This window comes from Papaver somniferum, unplaced genomic scaffold, assembly GCF_003573695.1.
Source record: "Papaver somniferum cultivar HN1 unplaced genomic scaffold, ASM357369v1 unplaced-scaffold_107, whole genome shotgun sequence".
Classification (NCBI taxonomy): Eukaryota; Viridiplantae; Streptophyta; class Magnoliopsida; order Ranunculales; family Papaveraceae; genus Papaver; species Papaver somniferum.
In genome coordinates, this window is record NW_020619603.1 from 9,641,518 (window position 1) to 9,650,126 (window position 8,609).

General features: G+C 35.4%; 1 long non-coding RNA gene and 1 pseudogene across 1 annotated transcript; one reads left to right on the plus strand and one right to left on the minus strand.

Annotated features, from left to right (window-relative positions):
- Positions 1-2,149: 2,149 nt before the first annotated feature.
- LOC113327841 lies at positions 2,150-2,977 on the minus strand. The gene is made up of 3 exons (XR_003349247.1): positions 2,735-2,977; positions 2,550-2,624; positions 2,150-2,435 (listed from the first exon to the last, which is right to left on the minus strand). It is a non-coding gene; the product is annotated as an uncharacterized LOC113327841 (long non-coding RNA).
- Positions 2,978-6,743: 3,766 nt separating this feature from the next.
- On the plus strand, positions 6,744-8,609 carry LOC113328020 (annotated as a pseudogene).

Consider the following 8,609-nt stretch of genomic DNA (forward strand, 5'->3'; position numbering starts at 1 on the left):
AAATGGCTGAAATTTGCCTGAGAAAAGCGCAGAAAACAGCTGAAACTCGATCTAATCTTTGTTATGTTGAATCAACTCGGTACCGGCGATGGCTTATTCTGGTTAGCACGATGACCGATCCAACCAGCCAACTCAGATCGGCAATGACTTACACTGTTCAAAATAAGGAATGGGTTTGGTGAGTTGGTGGCAGATTTGAGGGTGTATATGTCTTTTACTAAGCTGGATAAATGCCACCTATGCACTAACTGATGGCAACAATTTTTTTGGATGGAAAAGGTCAAACATGTGGCATTAAATAAACTCTGGAAAAAACGGTGGCATTTTCTTAAACTGCAAATTGGAAGTGTGGCACTTTATTAAAATCCCCAAAATATAATAACAAAATAGTAAAGATTATGTTGTTTTCCTTTTGTTATTTTTTACTATTAGCATGGTGATTATTCTTATGGACCAGTGAAACAACTATGGTTCGATACATAATAAAAAGTCTGTCTCCTTGTATAGACAGGCAAACAGGCTTATTATTGTAGATGTTGGAAACCCCATAATAAAATCCAAAGAACAACCTAAAGCTACCACCATTATTCACCATCACAAATAAAGAACTTAGAGTAAGAATATAAGATAGACACAAGGTTTCTACGTGGTTCAATAGTTACTAAGATCTGCTTCCACGGGTTTGTGTTTTTACTACGAGTGTTTGATGATATATGACACTACAAGAAAATTTAGCTATCGCTATACCATATATTGTCACACATTCAATATAGGTGTTGCAATAGCAAATTTCTAGTCACAATACTTTTCAGATTCAACTAAAAGCTATAATTTACTGCTACAAAATGAAACTTTTGTCGCATAACTGTAACAACAATATGAAAAAAATGTGACAAAAAAATATAATTTCCTGCTGCAGCAATAAAGATTGGGTGCAGCAATAGACTTCTTGTTACATAGATTATCGCGACACTAGTAGTAGTTGATGCCATAATCATTGGGTGCTGCAATATATTAAGTTTCTTGTAGCGTGAACTCCATTGAAGAGGAGAAGCTCTAGAGAGATGAAGAGTCGGAGGAAAAAACAAGATCCGCAAAACGCCTAATCACTTTCCTTTGATAGTATCCATAACACAACACACCACCTGCAAATCCAAATCATACAGATGCAAAACACAAAAAAGCAACCAAAGCACGGCCAAAAGTAAGATCCAACCGGTAAATAAGACTAACAACCACAACAGATGACTTAAACTAGGAGAAATGAGTTTTGATGGTGATTGATTTGCTCGTATCAGCTCCATAGGCGCCAATCTGAGCATAGAGGCGCTCGAGTAGATATGGTTTTCATATATTTTCTTTTTCAAGAGAAGGAAAGTTTAGTCTACCAACCACTCCTTCGTATGAAAGAGAGTACCCAAGTGTTAGGGTGAAAAGGGGGTTGATAGTGTTCATAATAAAAGGTATCCAATTTAGTCTAACTAGTCATCCTACATTTTAAAGGAGTGAGGTCACCCATAGCCTTTATCTTGCTTCTTTCAGGGAAAATAAAAGAAACAGGAGATGTTTTATATATTAGTAAAAGCAATTCCTATGGGATGTCCAAACTCAGAGTTTGTTCATTTTGCTCCCACTATGGAATGAACAAACCAAGAAAATGGATGTTCAAATGAACAGATCATCGAGTCGCAATAACAAAGGCGCGTCTATTATAATGGCGCGCTATCCCTAATAATGCTGGCGTCAACAACAATGACGCCCGCGTTGGAAGAAGAAACGCCCAGTGTTATTCTCTCTCCAAAACTCGTTTAAGATTTTTAGGGTTTATTTTTTAATATCTATTTTTATTAGTTAAATTTCGTGGGACCCAATTCTTAATAATTTATATAAATAAAATCATTAGTGGGACCCAACTCTTATTAGTTTATATTAATAAAATCAATAGTGAAACCCAATTTATTTATTTTGCTTTGTTTTTCATAGTGGAGAATTCAATTTGTTCATCCACGTACAAATATTTGAGTTTGTTCATTCTCAAAGGAATTGCTCTAATGGTTATTTAGTCCGAGACAAAAGTATATTAAAAAGTCAGATTTCCGCTCTCCACGTACCAAGACAATTAATACAAAGATAATTAGAGGCCTCAATCTTTTGTTAATAAGATTAATAATAAACCCAAAGCCAAACATACCACAAGCAACACAAATTTTCTTTTCTTGAGATAACAAGAAAAAGAAAATCGAAACTAAACAACATGAAAGAGTAGGAATGGTTGTAAACAACCACACGCATATCCAACTTCATTTTTACAACAACATTGAAAACTAGATATTCGTAACCGTCTTTCTGCATCCGTCAATTGATGCACCTAAACATGAAAGAAAGTAGGGGTGTCATCGTCATCATCCCCTTCTGCCTTGATCCCTGATCCACGCCTGCATGCATCACAGTAAATAGTATAGTTGATAATACCGAACCTATCTCGATCCAAAGATGGTCTAGTTTAAAAACCATCTTCGTGCTCGTATATGTATATAGATAAGACTTACGATGTACGAGGAGCAACACCAACAATAAAGCTTTGAGTGTTAGAGCTCTCATCAAAGCTTGGGTATATCTTGCACCTGTAATTAAGAATGAACCAAACGACCGTCACTATCATCATCACCACCATTACAAAAAGTGATATTATATCTGAAAACGAAAATGAAAAAATCAATTAAGACGAAATTACCCTCCGCAGCTAATGCTGCACGACATGATTTCTCCACAGCCAGACATGGTCGCTGAAAGAAGAGAATGAAGAAGAAGACGAGGAAATTACTGAACTACTAATAAAGAGAAAATTTAAGTTTGTTTTTGATAAGGTTGAAGAGCTGATAGTAATAAGGTCTATTTATAGTGAAGTAGGGATTGCGAGTGACAGAACTGTACACTAACAATTATTAAGATTATGCGCACTTTTCCTAATCAGTTAGACCAACCTTAAACTAGTGGAGAGACTGACTTAATTGCTTAATGTATTTTATGTTTCAAATTCTAAATTTACGGATGACATTAGGAAAAACACTCGACATAGATTAATTTTTCTTTTCTAGACTACAAGAGATTATGTCTTTTTAATTTTAAAATCTGCTTTTTTGTCTCCCACTTATAAACTAGTTGGGCTTAACAATTTCTTCTACGCAATGCTTAATTAACCTTGTTAGGACGTCAGTCGGCCGGTCACCACAGTGATGCTCATGGGACTGATAACTGATTTATTTTATTTTATTTTATTTGGTTGGAATTATGAGATCGCATAAAAATATTACTTAGAGACCAATAACGATATCACCAAGTTCTTACCTGCAGGACTTTCTTCTGCCAAATCCCGAGCCAAGTACCATTATATGTTCTTCAACTCAAATGACTAACCAATTACTGCATGTGAAGATGCTGGAATGCTGCAGCTTCATTAAAAAATGTCACCCGAATGTGGAGATCACCTATTTTACGGACTGGAGATGCTGAGACTGATAAAGATATGGCTGATAATTAATCGGTGATAGAGGCCGATCAAAAAAGAAAAATAAAAAGTCGGTGATAGCAAATAAGGATGTCGGACAGCTAGATATTTGACAAGAACAGTTCTCCCAATGTTCAACATTACTCCCAGTTAATACTGCTACTGCTGCTCTAATTGCTGATCATGAAACGCCTGAAGATATAAACCATCGAAATATGCAGGGAAATAGAAACCCAGGTTCAGGTTACTGTATCAGATTCTGTTTTAAGAATTTGGGGGAAGTCTTATTGATACGGTCCGTTCAAAGACAAAAAAGAAAGTAGCAGAATCCATATTGGTACGGTACATGTACTGATGTATAAGACATGCATCATTTAACACCCAGTTGGCCGGAAAATGTTAGATACGGGGTGGAGGTTAATTTTCTTCTTCTTGGTAACAAGGAGGTCATTTCATTTGTCTGTACGTTGGGAGATGGAAAAAAATTGGAATATATTTTGGGGATCAGAAGAAGTCTTCAAAACTTGAATTAATTAATCCTTTCCACACAAACACACACAAAAAAAAAATTGAATTAATTAATGGAGACTTATTTTTTGAATTCCGGTGCTTATGAAAACCTATCAAATGATAACGTCGCCAACTTGGTATTTATTTCGACTTGTTTAAGGTTGTGTATATCTGTAATCAAAGACATATTGTTAATGCTGATTGATTGATTCCGTATGTTTCGCTTCTTGCATATATCTGTATGATTGATTTGGTGCTGCTCTCAGCATAACACCTAACTCTATGTCACCCAATCTTACGTAAACATTACACTTTTTATATACATATTAATCAAAAATAAATAAAATGTTTGCTGGGAGGTGACGTCACCCCATAGAATCGTTATTCCTGGATCTGGCTTTAGTCATTTCGGTGGTATCCACCAGTTGGGAAGATTTTAAGGGATTCTGTTGGGGATATAATTCCTTTGACAGTTCATGATTGGTGTAATTAACGACGTTCGACATAATCAGCTACCAAAGTCCGCTTTTCAACACAAATTTCCAGCTGCCATGCATTCTCATCCAAATAACAAACCTTTTCTTATACTACCTACGTACCTAATTAGATGACTTAATTAAAATATACTAATAAATTTTGAAATGATTTATCTCTCAAACTAGACAACGTATTTTCGTAAACTTTGTATCATCGAAAAACATTTTAAAACACCTATATAATGAATATAAATATGACTATCAAATTTTACATATTTCTTATAATAATACTAATCTATCACTCCACTTATTTATGGTATATGTCATCTAATTAGGGACGAAGAGAGTATAACATAAAATCATCACTGTTAATGTATTGTTATCAAAAGAAAAAATATAAGAAAACGAAAATAATTGTACAAGCGCAATGTTCGGAAATGGGCATGCACCATCCAGATAAGATTTAGCTAAATCAAAATAGATAAATTTAATTTAATGGTCTAAGACAATTCAGTACTCATTCGAACTGGCAAGAATTATGGAAATTGAATTTGTTTTTTTTTTTGCTAGCTAAATAAAGATTATACTAAGAAAGAAGGCTAATTAGAAAGATTACAAAAAGCAAGCCACCAAGCCAAGTAAATAAAGAAACAGAGAAGAAAAGAAAAACCCAAAACCCCTACTACTAACGAGGATGAAACAAACCCAAGACACAAACTATTTAAGCTGGAACTGAGCTTGACGAAAGACCAATGGAAAGTGCTAACTTTGCTGTCAGTGATATTGGCATTAACCGGACGTTTCTTACCATTTAGGTGCTGAAAAATGGCCAACCCAACTAGCTCCTTCGAATACTTGGGTTTTATTTGATTTTCTCCTCCGCTTCGTCACATCCCGCATAACTTGAATGTGGGAACTTTATGGCACAAGAACATTTAGAAACAACCCTTTTTCCTTTGGGTGTACATAGAAGTGTAAAATCCCAGCACCGCCCAGTCTACAAAGTCGCCTGTTGCGTGCCATGTTGTTTTGTGCCAGAATCTTAAGTGTGTTGCATTGTGTTGTATGAAAAAAATAATCATATAGTGTTGTGTTGTGTTGTGTCGGCATATTTATTTTATGTCTTTCAAATAAAATATAACTCTGATACTTAGATACTAAATGTACATTGTTATAGAAACACAAAATTGGTTAAAAAGACCAAAATCAACAATTCCTGAGTGAAAAAGACATGTAAAATTTGATATTGTTTAAATGGACGAGAATGTAAAAATAGCCAGGATGCATCCTACCCATTTTGAAATACTTTTTCTTATTTTCAAATTACATCAGGATGCATCCAGTTTCATCTGCGCTCTTTTTTAAATTTAAGCCAGGATGAATCCAGTTTTATTCTTGCTATTTTTTTGGTGTCCATTTCAGTCATACCAATTTTTACTCGTCCATTTGAACCATGTTTTTAAAATATTTGGACAAATGACTCATTTTCCGTTATAGAAATAAGTCAATATGACAAAAATAAAATGTCGAAAATGGGGTATTATAAGGAGCCTTTTGTGAAATATACATGAAACATTGTATTGTATCGTGTTGAGTAGTGCTTTATGCACATGCTTATCCATACCGCTTTTTGTGCTGATGCACTTATCAGTTTGACCCAACACAACGCACTAAGCAAGCATGTTAAAATTTAACGTATTTTTCTAACACGAACGAATTGACACCTCTAGGTATACACATGCAAAGGAACGTCTATCTGGTCTGGACTCATGAAAGAGTAAATTCGTAAATTGATTGCCGATTGGATCATGGATTATTACGCATATAACAGCGAGGTTGTGCCATACTCATTACGGTTACACTTCAAGGACAGAAAATAGCAACAAAGAGCGGAATTCCTGTGTTTTTTATTTTAGGGGGTCAACCCCAGATTACAATATCATAGCGGGAAACGTCGGAAAATCTTACGTTAATTACTTACGCTACAAGCTAGTCAACAAAATAATTGAAGAAAAAATAAACGGAGAAAATGTCCCCATTAATAATTGAAGATTTAATAATACGTAGGTTTGGATTGGTATGTAGACTTGGTTTTTAGGAGAATCTTCAGAATTTATCTATATAAATGAATACCTAGCTTAGTAGCACGGCACCATTGTCCTTGCTCATCCATAAGAAGAACCTCATCTTAGTGTCTTCTTAATTCACAACAAAGGAAATAATAGTCTCATTTCATTTAAGATACAAGCATGGAGATTGTTTCTTACGATTTCCTTTTACTCTTCTCTCTTATTCTCATTCCTCTATATTTTCTCATTACAATCAAAAGCAGAAACTACGGCTGTCAAACCAAACCTAACTTTCCACCTGGTCCTCCCAAACTTCCAATCATTGGTAATTTGCATCAACTTATAAAAAAACCTTATGAAGCAATGACAATACTGTCTAAAATATATGGTCCAGTCATGTATCTCCAATATGGTCGTGTACCAACAGTCGTAATCTCATCGGTTAAAGCTGCCGAAGAAGCCTTGAAAACACAAGACGCAGAGCTTTGTAATAGACTTCGACTTGCTAGGCGAAAACGACTTTCATATAATTACGTTGATATGGTTTTTGCACCATATGGGGAGTACTGGAAAGAAATTCGAAAAGTATGCGTCCTTGAACTTTTGAGTGCAAAAAGGGTGCAATCTTTTAGGGCAGTCAGGGCAGAGGAAGTTGATGTTTTGATTGATTCCATATCGTCATCTTCTTCAAATGCTACTCCTGTTAACGTTTTTGAAAAGACAACAACCTTCACTCATAAAACAATCTGTAGAATTGCTTTTGGTAGCACAACCCTTCCAACTAGGAGTTCATTCGATAGTGGGGGACTTGCAAAACTTCTTCGTGAAGTCGCAGCTGTGACTAGTTTATCTGCATCTGATTTCTTTCCAAACTTAAGTTGGATTATTGATAGGATCACTGGATTCCACGGTAAAATAGAAAACTGTTTCCATGATTTGGACAATTTCTTACAACAAATCATAGACGAGCATGACAACCCAGAGCGAGTGAAACTGCAGCACGAAGATATCATAGACGTTTTACTTAAATTAAAGAAAGCTCAAACGAGTATAATTCGTCTCACTAATGACCATATCAAAGCAACTGTTGTGGTAATTTCTTTTCTTTTTCTTCTTTTCTCTACTTAGTCAGGCTAGCAGTTTTTCTTCCAAAGGTCATGATGTTTTTATGAAGACCAGCAAAGACTATCTTGGGGATTGAAAACTCTAATAGCAAGTATGGATTGGCCACCTGCGCTAACCCATTTGAACTATGCTTAGGTTTGAAAATAGTTGTTCGGAATAGTTACTGAAGTAATCTTGTTTTAATTTTATAAAAATCTTGAGCGTTACAGATTATTTTTTCAGTCTTGCTTTTTTATGTTTCTAGCATACAACTTATAAATTATGATACATATTTGTGGTTTCTTTTGAAAAATTACAGAATGTATATCTTGGTGGCGTGGACTCAACAGCTGTAATAATAAATTGGGCAATGACAGAACTGGTTAAAAATCCCAAAGCAATGAAGAAAGTTCAAGAAGAGATTAGAAGTCATGTGGAGTGGAAAGGAAAAGTAGAAGAATCTGACCTTGATAATCTCCAATACTTAAAAATGGTAGTTAAAGAAACTCTAAGGTTGCATCCAATTGCTTCATTATTTTTAAGAGAAACCACGAAACACTGTAAAATTGATGGGTACGACATATACCCCAAGACATGGGTCCTAATAAATACTTGGGCGATGGGGAGAAATCCTGAGTATTGGCAAAATCCAGAAGAATTCTTTCCAGAGAGGTTCAAAAATAGCTCCATTGATTTCTCTGGGAGTCAGAATTTTGAATACACGCCTTTCGGGGGAGGTCGTAGGATTTGCCCTGGTATGAACACGGCAATTGTGTTAGTAGAGCTTGTCCTTGCTACTGTACTGTACTGTACAGTTTCGATTGGGAATTGCCAAAAGGGTTGAAGACGGACAACTTAAACAAGGAGGAGTTAGCAGGCCTGGGAAGTAGATATCCGCTTGAGCTTGTACCCATCAAGCATGTGGTTAAGAAATCTGATTAA